The sequence below is a fragment of the Peromyscus maniculatus genome, chromosome 3 (assembly GCF_049852395.1).
Source record: "Peromyscus maniculatus bairdii isolate BWxNUB_F1_BW_parent chromosome 3, HU_Pman_BW_mat_3.1, whole genome shotgun sequence".
In the NCBI taxonomy this organism is placed as follows: domain Eukaryota; kingdom Metazoa; phylum Chordata; class Mammalia; order Rodentia; family Cricetidae; genus Peromyscus; species Peromyscus maniculatus.
The window spans coordinates 120,166,724-120,181,758 of NC_134854.1; the positions used below are offsets into that span (position 1 = coordinate 120,166,724).

General features: G+C 44.6%; 1 protein-coding gene across 7 annotated transcripts in view; it reads left to right on the top strand.

The window, feature by feature from the left end:
- The window catches only part of Mitf (melanocyte inducing transcription factor), a 221,250-nt gene that overhangs the window by 7,494 nt on the left and 198,721 nt on the right, over positions 1 to 15,035 (top strand). For 2 of the 7 annotated variants that reach the window (XM_076567445.1, XM_076567447.1), the window contains exon 1: positions 7,763 to 10,922. The exons of 4 other annotated variants lie outside the window; for them this stretch is intronic. The gene's annotated coding sequence lies outside the window, so the exon portion shown is untranslated. Of the gene's footprint in view, positions 1 to 7,762; positions 10,923 to 15,035 lie in introns of those variants that run through there. One more of the 7 variants, XM_076567446.1, reaches the window with a different exon arrangement.

A 15,035-nucleotide genomic window follows, 5' to 3' on the forward strand; every position in this document is an offset into this window, starting at 1 on the left:
CATAGGGCTGAAGGTCACACCTCAACTTCATGAGGGCCCTCTCTCAGCTCCCCCATCCCTGCCCATGTCAGTCACTCAGTCATGTAAGCAGAAGAAACACAGCTCTGAGGTCAGAAGGACCTGGACATGTTTGTTTTTCCTTCTTAAACACCCCACTCCATTTCTTTTCCCTTCTTACAACAGTTATGTATTAAGCATCTCTACTGTGTCTGGCTCCTGCTGGCTGCAGGGAATGAAATGTAAATTAGATAGCCAGAGTGTCTTACTAGCACGGTGCTTCCATCTTGGAGGTAGGGACCTCTAAGTTAATAATGAACCCAAGAAACAAACAAGGCGATTTTGGTAACTGCAGCGGAGTGTGACTGAGAGAGAAGCAGGCTGTGTGAGGTCGGAAGGCCAGGGAGGGATGGTGAAGTAAGTGTTTCTGATGGAAGACCTGACGCTACAAAGAACGCCTGGCATAAAGGTACACGTCTTGGTGCTACCACTCACCAGCTCTGTGACTTTAAACAGGTTACCCAACCTCTCTGAACTTGAGTTCCCTCTCGAGGAAAACAACTGCTTTGCAAAATTTCTGCAAAAATAAAAGGCATAATGTATAAAAAGCAGCTAACATCAGTTTGATGGTAAGACTTACTGAAGGTAAGATGTGAAAAGTGGAGAAAGAATAGACATCAATCTTTGTTGTGAGTATTCATAGCTTGGTTTTGAGGTTTTTTTCTTAGTATTGGATGAGTCACGTTTCACGCTCAGCTTTGTAAAATTAACCCTGGACTAAGAGTGGAGATGGGTCTTGCTTTTTATTATCTTTGATTTCCTTCAGAATTGTCCGGCTTTGTGTTGTTGTCCCTGCTGTGACTCTGCTGATGTCCCATCGGACCCTGGCTGGCCTAGGAGTGGGCTTTGGGTGGGGCTTGGGGTTACTTTTTTGGTTGTAAAGGTAAGGTCTGAGTAAATGAGGATTCGACCGTAAATTTCACAAAATGTGCCCATCCTCCTGACTCCCAGACAGGAGTCTCCGCAGTGGGTCATGCCTCTTGATGTGCAGTGGTAGTGTTGGTGCAGAATCGAAAAGAAGAAGCTCACTTCCCACGCTCCGCCCAGCTCTCGCCAGCCTTGACTGTCACAGATGCAGCCTGGCCTCTTGGAAAACAGTTTTTTTTTTTTTTTTTTTTTTTTCAACCATCATTTAGATTTCGATAGCTGTGTTCTTTCATTCACATACCTGTGGAATGGTAACTTTCAAAAGGAAAGGTCCTGCATAGTGAGACAACAAATGTTTTCACTCTAACTCAGTGAGTTCAGGTCTAGGGGGAGGCACTGATGGACTCCAGTTCTAGTCGAAACTGTGGCTCATTGAGCAATGTCAGGAAGGCGTGTGTGGGCTTCGCCTTCCCTACCCTGCCCCTTCCCCAAAGTGAGTCACTTGCTGAATCATTCACACACATTCCCTCACTTTCCATCTGATCGAGAACAGCATTGGAAAAGTCGTTTCCTGCCCTAGTGGAATCTACAGAGCTTATATTTGCAGACTATACATTTTCATCAGGCAAGGCTTGGCTTGTCTAGAGCAAGTTGTGAGCAGAAAAGATTTATTTAGCATAATGGCTGGGGTTACATATGGATTTACAAAGTGACAGTCAGATGAGGGTGCTGTGTTGACTCTGGTCCCTTTTTACATGGAAATCGCAAACATGGCTTTCTTGTTCAACTCAGGCGCCAGAACCATATAGGTAAAGTCTGCCAGAGGACCTAGGTGACACATGGCCCTGCTGTTCTTTTGGTATGAACAAGGTCTCTCCTGAACTAGCAGAGACACCACTCTACAGTTAATTTGGTGAATCCACACATGGGTATGTCAGTGGTCAAGCCTCAGCTAACTTTCCATCAAAAGGACTGGGTGCATTTTATCTTTCAGTTTTCTGCAGGAGTGAAGTGAGTTACTCTGCAGTGAGTTTTCCCCAGTTGTATTTCTGAGCCTGCAGAGTGGTCCCGTACAAATTTAGTACATTGGTTAGTAGAACCCTTTGCAACCAATTCATCGCACTTTTGGCTGAGAATGACGGAGAGTAAACGTTACGATAGTAGGACCAGGTAGAGTCCTGTATTTGCAAAGCAATAGGGTAACTTCAGCTGTGCATTCTTGACAAGTCTATTTATTTTTAAAGCAAGCATTTACAATAGCGTAGGTGAAGCAAGACCAACAAATATGAGCAGCTGGCGCAATTCCCCGTGACAAGTCAAATGCGGTTCTGTCCATTTGCGGCGAGGAAACGCACGTGGAGAGTAATTTGAGAGGTTGGCTACTGACTGGAGTGTCCTGGACAATCAGACTGCAGACTTTTTGGAACCACACCTTGCATCATTCATCATAGCATGGTAATTTCCCCCTGTCATTTCACTAATAATATTTTACCTAGGTAAATGCTGGGTGAGTAAATGGTGAATGATGGGAGTTTGGAATGCAGTTCCAATGATGCAGATTGCAGAGGGAAGCTTTCCATCTGTTGAGTTAGAAGTGAGTGAGAGGGCTGATTGGGCTTGCTTGATCATCACAGCAAAGTCACTGAAACGTACAATTTAACGGAACCTGAGTGACATAGACGATTAGTTGAGTTTTTTGCGGGGGGGGGGGGGGGGGGGGGGCAGGGGGGAGGGGCAGATTTCAGTGATACTCTATGGCACTCCATGACTTTGGAGACTCTTTGCCTTGTTACCCCCTTTTTTGTCTCTCTTGGCTCCACATAACTGCCAGCATTCTAGCTAGTTCTCACTGGCAGTCAGCATCCCTTCTCTTGCACGTTTCTCCTACTGGACAGTTTCATTTCACTTATGAACAGTCTCTTTCCCAAGTTCAGTCCCTTTCACATGCGCGGTCCTTGTAGTTGAGTTTTGTGCTAAATGCCTGGTCCCATGTCCTTGTCATAGGAGTTGGCTTCAGGGATGTGCTGACTTGTGAACCCTAAGGGGACCCCAAGATTTCCTTGGGTACGACCATATCATTCACATAGTTCCGCTAAAAAACTTTCTAGAGAGAATTACTCTCCTCCCTTAAACAAACAAATAAACAGGTGGTGGTTTTTGTTTTTGTTTTTTATCAGTGATTATTATTTATCTCTGATATGACAATACAAGTAACACCATGATTTTTCCTGAGAGCATTCCAGGTCAGGGGAGTTTTCATTCTAAGACATCAATCTAAGAATAATTTAACATAGAGGCATGGGATTTATGGAACTGTATTTGAACAGTAGTTTTCAGTAAGTGTGCATCATCCAGGTGTACCACCCCTGGAGGGCTCCTGGAATGCTCCCCTCCCTTTCTGATCTAGTAGCCCAGGATAGGATCTGAGAAGTCGTATTTCTAACAGGTTTGTAACTGTTACTCTGGTAAAGAGTTGGTGTGTGTGTGTGTGTGTGTGTGTGTGTGTGTGTGTGTGTGTGTGTGATACTTTGAAAATCATTACCATGAAGAGGTGGTAGATGATTTTGCTCAATGAACTTGAAATTGCCAAGATGATGGATATAAATAATGTATAATGACAAGGTTGGCTCCTGCCAGATGACAGAATATTCAAACTAATCATGTTTAATTAGAAAAGGAAATTGATGGTTAAATGACCCAAAAGTCCAGGGATATGGATGGCAGGTTTGCCCAAGAATTAGACTTTCAAGTGGCTTACAGGTCCCATCTTGCACTGGGGGTAGTTTCTTCCCGCCTCTCCGAGGGTGGAACTGGAAGCAGACTGAAGTCACTTGACTGAGGGATTGGGTTGAGAAACAGGGTGAAGGTGGTTTGGGGCACGTCCACATGACTGAATTGTTTTCCACACAACTTCTGCTGAATAAAACTTGAAATACGACTGTCAGCCTGTTTTCCCATCTCTAATGAATTCCAGACAGTGTGTAGAGTGTGGGAGCTTCCAAAACAGAGGGGCGGAATGACGGGGCCCAGCCAATGTTCACTCTGTCGCACACAAGGCCGCCCTGACATAACAGACTCTTCCTCTTTGTTCTAAACCTCACCACACTGCTCATCCCTCTGCTTGGGGGTGAGGGTAGGGTGGGGGCACTGTGAGAAGGAAGGTCAGGGCCAGACAAATTAAGTTCATAAGAAAGTTCCAGACTCTGGGTTTACCAGAAATGCAACCTGCCTGTGTTTAATCCACTTAGACCCAAATGTTTTGAATTATGTGTTTTTGCTGTTGTTGCCCAATGAACTTCTCCAGAGAAAGAGCCCTCATCTGTTCTGACCATAAGCTGGTTAAGAGTTTTCTCCACCAGCTCAGGAAGTCTAAATTTAGGAGAAGGTGGAATTGAACTTAGACTGCACTTCTGCCACCCCTCGGCTGAGTGCCCTGGGCGCGTTGTCCCTGGGGCCCCAGCTTCAGTGCGGGACTGAAAGGAAGCAATGAGTGGGTACCATCCCAGTGTGAGGTTAGAGGGCCATTATGTGATTTGACGAGGTTTGGAGGGGCTGGGGACACAGTTCAGTCAGTCAAAGCTTGCTGTGCAATTGTGAGGACCCGAGTTTGGTCCCCAGAACCCATGTAAGAAAGTAGGGTGTGGTGGCATGTGTTTGTAACGGGGGCTCCGGTGATGGAAATAGGTGAGTCTGGGGGCTCGCTTGCTAGATAGCTCAGCCTACTTAGTAAGCTTCAGGCCAATGGGAATCCCCCACCCCCAACTCCTATACACACAGAGAATAAGTGGATAGCATCCGAGGAACCACACCTGAACTTGACCTCTGACTTCCGTATGTACTTGTACGTGTGTGCATACATAACCCCAACCCCCCCCCCCCCCGCCACGTTTCTGTACACATACAGACTTTCTCACATACACATAGAGAAACGTGAAGAAATATGGGAATATAGTCATTTGCCCAAATCCTGGCTGTTAGCTCCTCCCAGTTAACCTTCATACATGTCATCCATTGGGTTTTTGACCTGAAATGAATGTTTGGTTTTGATACCATAGTGAGGGGTATGAATGACTCAAGGACAGGCAGGATGAGAAGTCGGTCCATAGCAAAGGCCCGAAATAGTCGCCCAGTTGGGTAATCAGCATTGGGATTGCTGAGAGTTGATCCGGGTCAAATAGTGGGGAATGGTGTGATGCCTCAGAGGGAGACATGTAAGGCTGGCACGAGCTGTTTACACGCCAGGCGTTACCCTGTGTGGCCAGCACAGTCTTTATCAGCCTGTTTCCTTTCATCATAATGACAGAGCATGGCTGGGTGGAGAACACAGAAGAAGAGGCACTAATTGGAGTTGTGCAATATCGTGGCAGCTCAGTGCCACTGCTGTGTCTGTCCGGGCTCCTGCGATTGCTAACTGTCCCCATCCAGTCTTGTCCGTGGTGACTTTCTGCTTTCGGGTGATCCATGTTGCACTATCACCTCTTTATGTAGTCACATTCTTCCAGTATCAATCAGAAGACCCCGTAGGCCCAAACTCGAGGACTTTCTATCTTCCTGTGTACCTTAGAAGGTTAGAAACTGCGTTTGAAACGCTCTCCTCCTACACCACTGTGATTGCATTTCTTGGCCATTGCAACTTTTCTCTCCTGAAAGTGGTGGTTAGCCCAGTGTTTGGAAAACCGGAAGGAGTTAACCCGAGTAGTAACTATCTTTCTTGGGGAACAGTTGCATTCCACACTAGGTATATGTAAAGGCCTTCATCAGTTAGTGTTCAGCCACATTCCTGGGTACCAGCATGCTCACCTCTTTAGTTTTGAGAAAGAATGAGAGGATGGTTAGGGAAAGGTTACAACACGTGATGATGGCACACACCTGTGTACCCAGAACTCTGGAGGTTGAGGCAGGAAAATCTTGAATTCTAGGCCACTTGGGCAACATAACAAGACCCTGCCATCTCAGCAAACCAAACCAAATCAAGCTAAAACAGAACAAAAGACGGCGTTGTATGTGAGCTGTGGTGCCGGGTGTAACAGCTACTCTTGCTCACTCTGTGCTGGTTAATGGTCATCCTTGCCCACTATGGCAGCCTGTGCTGTCTGTGCCCTACTGGTGTCTTTGCAGGGAAAATTGAGGGTCTTGCATGGCAATGGAAGAAATGGAAAGTCATAGAAATGTTCCTCTGAAGGAGCTGTTGATTTTCCCATTGCTCTGACACCCTAAGTCACAACTGGATTTTCTATGGCTTAAACACTCAGACTATATATATGGTTGATCTTCAAATGTGTATGGATATATACAGCAAAAATTTGAGCCCAGACTAGTCCTGAATGAATTGAAGAGTCTTTCACACTTCTTCCTTCAGCTATTTGCTGTGAGTACATAGGAATGGGAACAGATTTACCAACCAGTTAATTGCACACACACACATACACACACGCGCACACACACACACACACACACACACACACATGCACGCACGCACGCACGCACGCACGCACGCACGCACGCACGCACCTTCTACCAGAATCCATCTGTGCAAACACAGTGTTTTTTCAGGGTTCTTGCAGCCTGGCTGTGTCATTCCAACTAGTGCTACTTTGTTTCCGAGGGAAAGAGCATCTATCCTGAGGAGTACAAGGAAATAAACAACGTGACAATTTTCTTCTTTCCATGTTGTTGAAGCAAAGACGTACAGAGCAGGTTTATTGGGGTCAGAGAGGATGGAACTTGAAGAGTGCTGCTTAGACCCATCATGCCTGATGGGTTTCTCTGAGCCCTGAACTTTAATGAGAGGAATGGATGAATCCATGAAGAGCTAGGGGCACAGCTTGAGGCAAAGAGCCAGGCAGCTATGATGGGAAAATTGTCAGAGTAGATTTATTTATTTATTTGGCATCTATTAAGAGATCTGCCTCTTGGTCTGATTTTTCTGAGTCTTGGCTTGGGAGTTATCTGTAGCATCCTTGGTATATTTATTTTTCTCTTCCAGGTGAGGGTATATTTCACAGGCATTAAAGCCACATGGAGTCAGGAAATAATGATGAGCAAGAGAGTCAAACTGAATGAACATTGTTGCCCTTGGCCAGTGGAAGTGGGGCTTGCTGGGTAATGACTCCATCAAGGATCAGAGGAGGTCTTTCTAGAAGAAAAGAACCTGATTGGTGGTTACATTAGCTACTCTAGAAATAAATACACTTAAATGGTATTCACTGAGGGCACCCTTCAGCCGCCATTGTACTTGAAAGCCTTATTTAAAAGCTAATCAAGCTCCTGTATTTATAAGTAGGCCAGTGGTAACACTTATTTTACTGTCACGGAATCCCCAGGAGAACATAGAATTTGTCCGTTTGTTGGCCATGTCAAGCACCCAGGACACTGAGTGGTCACCAAATCTTTTTGGAAGAAAGGATAACTACAATGTGCCAGGGATGTAGCTTGGCATCTAGAGTGCTTGCGTAGCATATATCACACACAACACGGTGCTGTCCCCAGCACCAGCTAAAGCCAGCTGTGTGGCATACTCCCGTAATCCCAGTTCTCCCAAGGCTGGAGGATCAGAGGGCCAAGGTCAACCTCACTGTAGCCTGGGATACACAAGAATCTGTTTCAAGAAACTAAAAACTAAAAATACAAGAAATACAAGAAAGCCCTAAATAAGAATTGAAGAAAGTTTTCTTTCCTGTTTTTTCTTTTTCCTTCCTTCCTTCCTTCCTTCCTTCCTTCCTTCCTTCCTTCCTTCCTTCCTTCCTTCCTTCCTTCCTTCCTTCCTTCCTTCCTTTCTGTGTGTGTTCAAAGGGCTCTTCTGGGAAATGGGCAGGAAGTGGTCTCAGACTTGACTCTTTTAGCTATTCCCCCTTGTTATGTTTTCCTGAGCCTAAATTTTCTCTCCTGTATAATAAGACCATTGATAGAATTTCCGTCTTGGGACAGCAGTGATGGCATGTAAGGTGCCCGGTATCCACAACCCTCAGTACAGTAAATGAGTAGGCAGGGGATTGCTGTTGCTCTTGGTGCTAAGAGGGGCAATAAACTACAGCCAGCATGCATTATTTTTGGTGGTTATGCTCTGTAAAATCACTAAAACCATCAAATTTGTGGATATTGAATTATTCCCGGGGCAATAATGAGGTGGTTTCCTGACAGCCCCTGGTCTCAATAGTTTTTGTTAACCAATCAATGTGTAACAGTCTTCTGTGTGGTTTCTTTTAAAGACACTATGTTTTGTGGATATTACTGATTAGTTAACACTGAACTGACCAGTCATACTGTATCTCATGGCTGAGGATGCTCACTTTACTCTCTGAGTTTTCTCCACTCCTGACAGTTCCCTTAACATGTGGCGGTACAAAGGGCAGTGACCCAGCCTCAGTCCTGTGCCGGGAACTGTTTAAGTAGTGGGGTCACCAACACAAAACACAAAAGCGCACTGGCAGGCTGTGGAAGGATGCTTGTCTGCAGTGTGGAAGTAGGATGAAAGGTCCTAACTTCATTTGACCTCAGTGGGGAGTGTGTGCATTGAGCTACTTGGATTTCTTGCTACTTCAAGAAAGCCACAAATGTTGATATTTGGGGTTACAGATTTTAATTACCAACTGAATTTGAAAATGGGGAACCCATAAATAATGAAAAGTGACTTTGCTGAAAATGGTCTTCTAGCTATCCTCCTACAGCTCGGATGTCGGATGTGGTGGGTCGCACATCAGCCATGCTAATGAAGGAACTTAGTCTTCCATTTTGCCTGTTTGTCTGTTCTAAACATGACCCATCACTGCCAAGTTGTTGGTATTCTCTGGGCCTCACTGTTCAGGTATGGTACTTTTGACTTGGGTATAGTTCCCTTTTGTTTGTTATTTAGGAAGATGGAATATGAGAGTCAAGTCCTGGGCAAAAAAGACAGAGAAACTATGAGGTCTTTCCTGAAGAATCCAGTAGAGAGCAGATGGTGTAGAAATGCTGCTGTAGATAGTTCTGAAGTACCCAGGTCTGGCTCACTCAGGGCCTGGAGTTTACAGCAAGGGTTTTGATTTCCTCCTGTACTGGAAACCAGCATATTATAGTTATCAGCTGTCACTGTTGTAAATAATACCTGAGTACTTGTTATTAGTGCTTGGGATTCTTCTAGAAGGAATGAAAGAGGAACTAGTTTCAGACACACAATTTACTAAAACAAGAAAACACAAAAGGCCACCAGTAATAGCAACAGCAGCCACATCTAGCATTTTTATTTATTTATTTTTTATTTTACCACATCTAGCATTTTTAAAACCCTTATTATGGCCTGTGTCTTAGGCTGCAGTTTGGCTTGTTTTTCCTGTGTGTTTGAGCACTATAGCACTATAAAAAGTACGTGTGTGTGTGTGTGTGTGTGTGTGTGTGTGTGTGTGTGTGTACACATGCATGCACACATGCCTTAGTCCTGGGGTAAGGAAGATTACCTGTGTAATTTTCTCCTAGACTTTTCAGTGTTAGAAATTAAACTATCAGGAATGAATAAATTGTACCTAGGTGAATTTCAAACACATCAAGTCATTTGGTATCCAACAGATATGGTGTGAGATGTTTAAAATGTTTTTATACTATAATTCTCCCATGAGATTGACCAGCTCCCATGATGAAGAAATGGAGGTTTGCCTGTCTTCTTTTCCTTGGATATGTTAGGCCACTCAAATAAAGATGACATCAAGATTTAAAGGTAGGACTGTCCAACGTGGGTGCTCACCTTTCTCCGTCACGCTCTGGTGGGTGCTGCTATGTTGTGGTTCAGAGGGAGTGGCAGGTGTGAGCAAGGGTGACAACTCATTGTTTTTGGAATGGAAAGAGGACTAGGTTTCTGATGAAGTAAAGGCCAAGGACTCAGGGTGTGGCTGAATGTTTGAATCCAAGATAAATAGATCTGCGTATTAAAGGTGCTCGCCGCATACCTGGATAAAAAGCCCTTTGTTTTCCAAGCTGCTTCTGATGGAGGAAGGGGAGATAGGTTGTGATGGCTCCCACAGAAGATAGGATGTTGGTGCCTTAATCATTCTCAAGGGCCTGGTGGCCAAGTTGTAGGTTTCCCTCGTCATCAAAGCTTTCCTTGGATGATGCTTCCCGATAGCTTCAAACAGTCTTCTTCCTGACACACCCAGCATCGTGTTCCTCCACTGAACATGGCCTTCCTAACATCTGGATGTTTTTCACTGGTTTCTCTTAGTTCCCCCTCCCCCCTCAACTTGTTAATTGCTTTTCTTGTGTGCCTTCATAAAGTTGTAGCCAGTCTGTTCTCTTTTGGACTGTTTATCTTTGACATGCCAGACTTCTTGAAACATCATAATGTTGTGTAATGAGCATAACTTCTGCCTTGACATGTGGGTGTTAAGAGCATTAGTCATTGTAAAGTATTGAGTTAAATATTTCCAATAAAAGGTTGTAATGATCTAACAGAGAGGAAAGAAGCTATAACCCTCCCAGTTGATGGCGTTTATGGTGAGCCATGTACTTAGTGGGTTCCCCAAGCAAGTCAGGAGCCTTAGCATAGATGCACAAACCTTATTCTGCATAGTGAGAGAGGAGAGAGATGGACAGTTCAAAGGGACGTCATTGTCACACATGAAGAAAAACACCAACCCGTTCAGGTTTCCAGAGCTTTTGCTCCCGAGTCTTTATCAGTCATGGATCTTTCACTCCCACAGGAAATGTTAAAGCCTGCTGGGAGCCATTATCAATAGAGACTCCTGGGCTGTGTCTTAAGCATCATTAAAGGCCCTTAGGTTTGTAATAACGTTCAGTCAGTGTTGGAGAGCTGTCAGAGAGTTCTCGACAGGGCTGTGGCCAGCCAGAATCTTCGTGAGTGAATGCAAAACGCCTGCACTACCAAGTTGGCTTTATGAAGAGTTTTGGGCAGCATTACTCACTATGAAACTATGTTCCTGTTGCCCTGGTTTATCTCCACAGACATCAGTCCACGGCAGAAGGTTGACTACTTGTCTCTCCGTGTCTCTGGGCATCTGAAGATGGTTGAGGTACATTGCTTTGGCCTTTTCTGGGGAGTACATCATGGGCACTGGCCTTCTGGAAATATTGTCTAGATAGTGTTTTGGTAATCGGTTTGCTACAATGACGGTCTTTCTTGTTCTTTGGGTTGAAGGTTTCAATGGGATCGTGGGCTGCTCCTCCTTTTCCTTGCCAGAGTTCTTCAGTTGTTTTGTCAAACAACCTCAGAGCTATGTACCTTTTTCTTCCTAGAGAGTTTGCCTTTGCCGACAAGGGTGTTGTTTTTTTTGTCAGAGCAGTGTCTGTGGCTGCTGTTAAGGTATCTCAGCCCTTGGTATTTTCAAAGGAGGTCTGAATCAAAGTGTATTACTTCTTGCAATCATTTTCTCTTGTAGTGTGGTGTCTTGTACATATTGATCTCTATTTTCATGATCTAGTAGGAAATGGATGACATTTTCCAGGCCTGGAGGCTTTGTGGAGGGGAAACCTATCTATTCTCATCATTTACCTTTGTGTTTTTTCCTTGCAAGTATTATTGATCTCTCGTCCCCCTGTATGAGACATTACATTTATTTGTTTTTACCATTCCCTGAATCCATAGATAAGGACACACTTTTGAATGGGAGCCCAGTAACCTGTTGATGTAAAGTGGCTTTACCTTTTATGATTATCATCGTTAGCACCTCCCTCCTTCCTGGCTAGGTTCCCTGTCATTTTAAGCAGGCAACAATTACAGGTTTGCTAAAGAAGCTGGCTTCTGCTGCCAAGGATCCTATTAATTATCACTCTATCTCTAATTTAGCCTTCCCCCGTGTTGAGAGAAGGCACATGTAAGCCTTCTGCTGAGCGGCTATAATGGAATCTCCATAATAACCTTTCCGAGCAGGTTGTGTGGCCTCTATGTTCAGCCAAAGGGCCAGGGTGGCCCTGGTGAGTGTTTTCATCTTACTTCTGTAGGTTGCTTGGTTGGTCAAGTTTGGTTTGCTTGGTTTTCTCCTTCTGATTCTGACCTGAGTAAGAGCCAAGGGTTGGCCTTTACCTTGGGAACTCAGACCTATTTTCCAGTCTGTTCTTGAATCGAAAACGAGGCAGCTTGGAAACATGTAAGTGATTTTCCCACCAGCTGCTTCCTCTGCGGGTGAAGAGTGAAACGGAGACCATGGAACTGACTCTATGCCTCTCTTCCAGAAGGTAATAATACAGATGTTAACCAGTGCATAATAATGCAGATGTTGACCAGTGCATTCCAGTTACCGTTTACAGTGGTGTGTGTGTGTGTGTGTGTGTGTGTGTGTGTGTGTGTGTGTGTGTAGGACGTTGTTCTTTATTTCATATTGACTCTTTTCTCTCATTGCTCAGAAGTGGCTGGATTGCTTTTGTTTGTGTTCAGAAGCGTTGAGTTCACTTGTTTCCGTGTGCACTTTTTTAGAAGTTTCTAGGGCTCATTTGATCAGGGCTGGAGTGCTTACGCTTCCTTTCCCACTTTTTCATGTTATTTTTGGCACTGCTGCTGTTGGAAGCTGTGGAAGTGATTCACTACAAAGTGAATTAATTTTCCGAGTTTTCTGATGCGTTCCCCAGTCGCCCCCTGTTCCTTCCCCCTGAGATGACTCTGCATTTACACTGCTCTCATCCTCGCTGGCTCAGACAGAAATGCTGATGTCACTTGGATTTCTTAAATTACAGCTGGTAGGAATTAACAGAAATCGTAAAAGTGTACCGCTTCCTCATTTTGCTTCTTTCTGGACTAATTATTGTCCTTTCAAGTCCTGTGGGAGGTTGGGGACCTGGAAGCAAATTCTGTGTCTTTGAGTTCAAAAGGCACTTTTCAAGTTTCTTTTTCTGTTGCTCCAGAGATAAGGTTCCCCTTAGGATGGAGCTCTGGTGTGACCTTCAGTAACCCCAGACTGGCTCCTCACTCAGGATCTTGCAGGTTGGACTGTTGGACCCGTCTTCTGGGTGAAGAGTTTCCGACAACTTCCCTTAAGTAAGTTTCCTTATATAGAGCATTTTTACCCAATCGTCTCCTGCCAGCTCCAGACTGCTCTTGGTACCAGGGGAAAGGTTCTGACTCATTTACTGATTTTCTTCAGAGCCTTTGCCCTTTGAGGAATGCTCTCTTCTGACCCCCTTGTGCTCTTGTTTAGAAGGTTGGCCACCCTCACACATTTGCTCTGTCTCCGCTCCCATCTCTAGTAGCTTGGTGGCTGGGCCTCAGACTCTCTGCTTGGTGGTTTGAGTGATGGCTCGGAGAACCTGTCCCGGGAATTCCCCAGGCTTTGGATAGGCCTTTGTGGCTACCACCTGGAGTGAGCATCAGGATGGCCATGCCTGCCCCCTTTGGCTCTACTGATTGAACTGAACCCCATGGAAGCAGAAATAGAAGGGTTCAGCATTTGCACTTTCCTGTGCTGAGGTTTTTGCTTATTTCGTGTATTTAGAAAAAGCATCCATTTGCAAACTGCTGACTTACTCTTTTCCCTGGAATGGAGACTATTTGGATTATTTCAATGACTTTTAGCTAAGATTTGTTTGTCTATAGTATTAGTTTTGTTTTCTGCTGTCCTGTTTAGAATAAGGCCAGAATGTGTCTTTTTTACCTTATAGAAACAAGTATTCCTCGGTTCTTTGGAATTTTGCAAACCAATAATGTGCATTTGAAATATAATGTTTACCCCACAGAGTCAAAATAGAAACTCTAAAGTGAAAATTGTAGATATGTAAATATTTCTATCTTGGGACATTTGCTTTCTTTGAAATTTTTTCTCTTGATTAAAACATTTTCAGATTGTAGAGTACTCCCTTTCACTGTTCATTTTCTCGCTAATTGATTTCTTGGTTTTTTGAGAGAAAAGCAAGATTTAACAGCAGACTTGTAGATGGGAATCATATGTGCATCATGACTGATGTGTGGCAGCAATGGGAGCTTTGCTGTTGGCTTTCACTGAGTCGATTTAGTTTAATTTTAAGACAAAAGATTTAGCTTAGGGGTATGAAATAGTATTTGATTACTTGAAGAACTATTTAGCGTTGACTCAACATTCTTAGGAAGAAGTGTCTTTGTTGAACCTCTGGACATCTTTTTGCTTTGAGAGCTGTATCTAGTTAGCTAACATTTCTGCTGAGAGTGGCCGTGAAGTTTGAATTGAGATTTTAGAATGTCATAGGAGGAACTGTAGATTCAGCATTAAGCAAACTGTAAATTTCACTAGATTGGTGATTGTGCGTGCTTTATTTTTATCCCTACAAGTAGTACCATGGTCGAACTAGCAATTACTTAGTAAATATTGAATGAATGCATGCATGCATGCATGCATGAATGAATACATTGGAAATTCTGGTTGCAGGATCAGCTGTGCAGTAGCTAATCTCAGGGCCATGGGTTACTGTTTCTGAGGAGCCGATCTCTTCTATTGTCCAATGAAAGGGAAGGAATCGATCATGGATGACTGGGCAGGGTGCTTGCTGCTCCTTGGTAGGAAATGTGAACCTCTTTCTCACCTGCCCAGAGTCCTTTGTGAGTCTAGCACCACAGGCTTCCCGCCTCCACCACTGTGGTAGGGTAGATGAAGCCATGTGCTATCTCCGAAGCCTTCTTTCTGAGGTTTCTTACTCTGTTTCTTTGATTTGAGGCTTTATTTGTTTGTTACAAGTCAGCAATGTTCTGTGTAGCTTATTGGTCAGCAGGTGTTGACCTAAACAACAGCAATGGCAGCACCACTGGCCCCTCCTTCAGCATGCACCACTGGCCTGTCCTTCAGCATGCACCACTGGCCTGTCCTTCAGCATGCACCACTGGCCTGTCCTTCAGCATGCACCACTGGCCTCTCCTTCAGCATGCACCACTGGCCTCTCCTTCAGCATGCACCACTGGCCTCTCCTTCAGCATGCACCACTGGCCTCTCCTTCAGCATGCACCACTGGCCTCTCCCTCAGCATGCACCACTGGCCTCTCCTTCAGCATGCACCACTGGCCTCTCCTTCAGCATGCACCACTGGCCTTTCCTTCAGCATGCACCACTGGCCTCTCCTTCAGATTATTTTGATATATCAGCACATGTATATACAACTAAATCAAAAGGGCCAGTCAGTATTTCTCTAGTGGAGTAAGATATGAAGGGATGATGAGATCCACAGTTTCT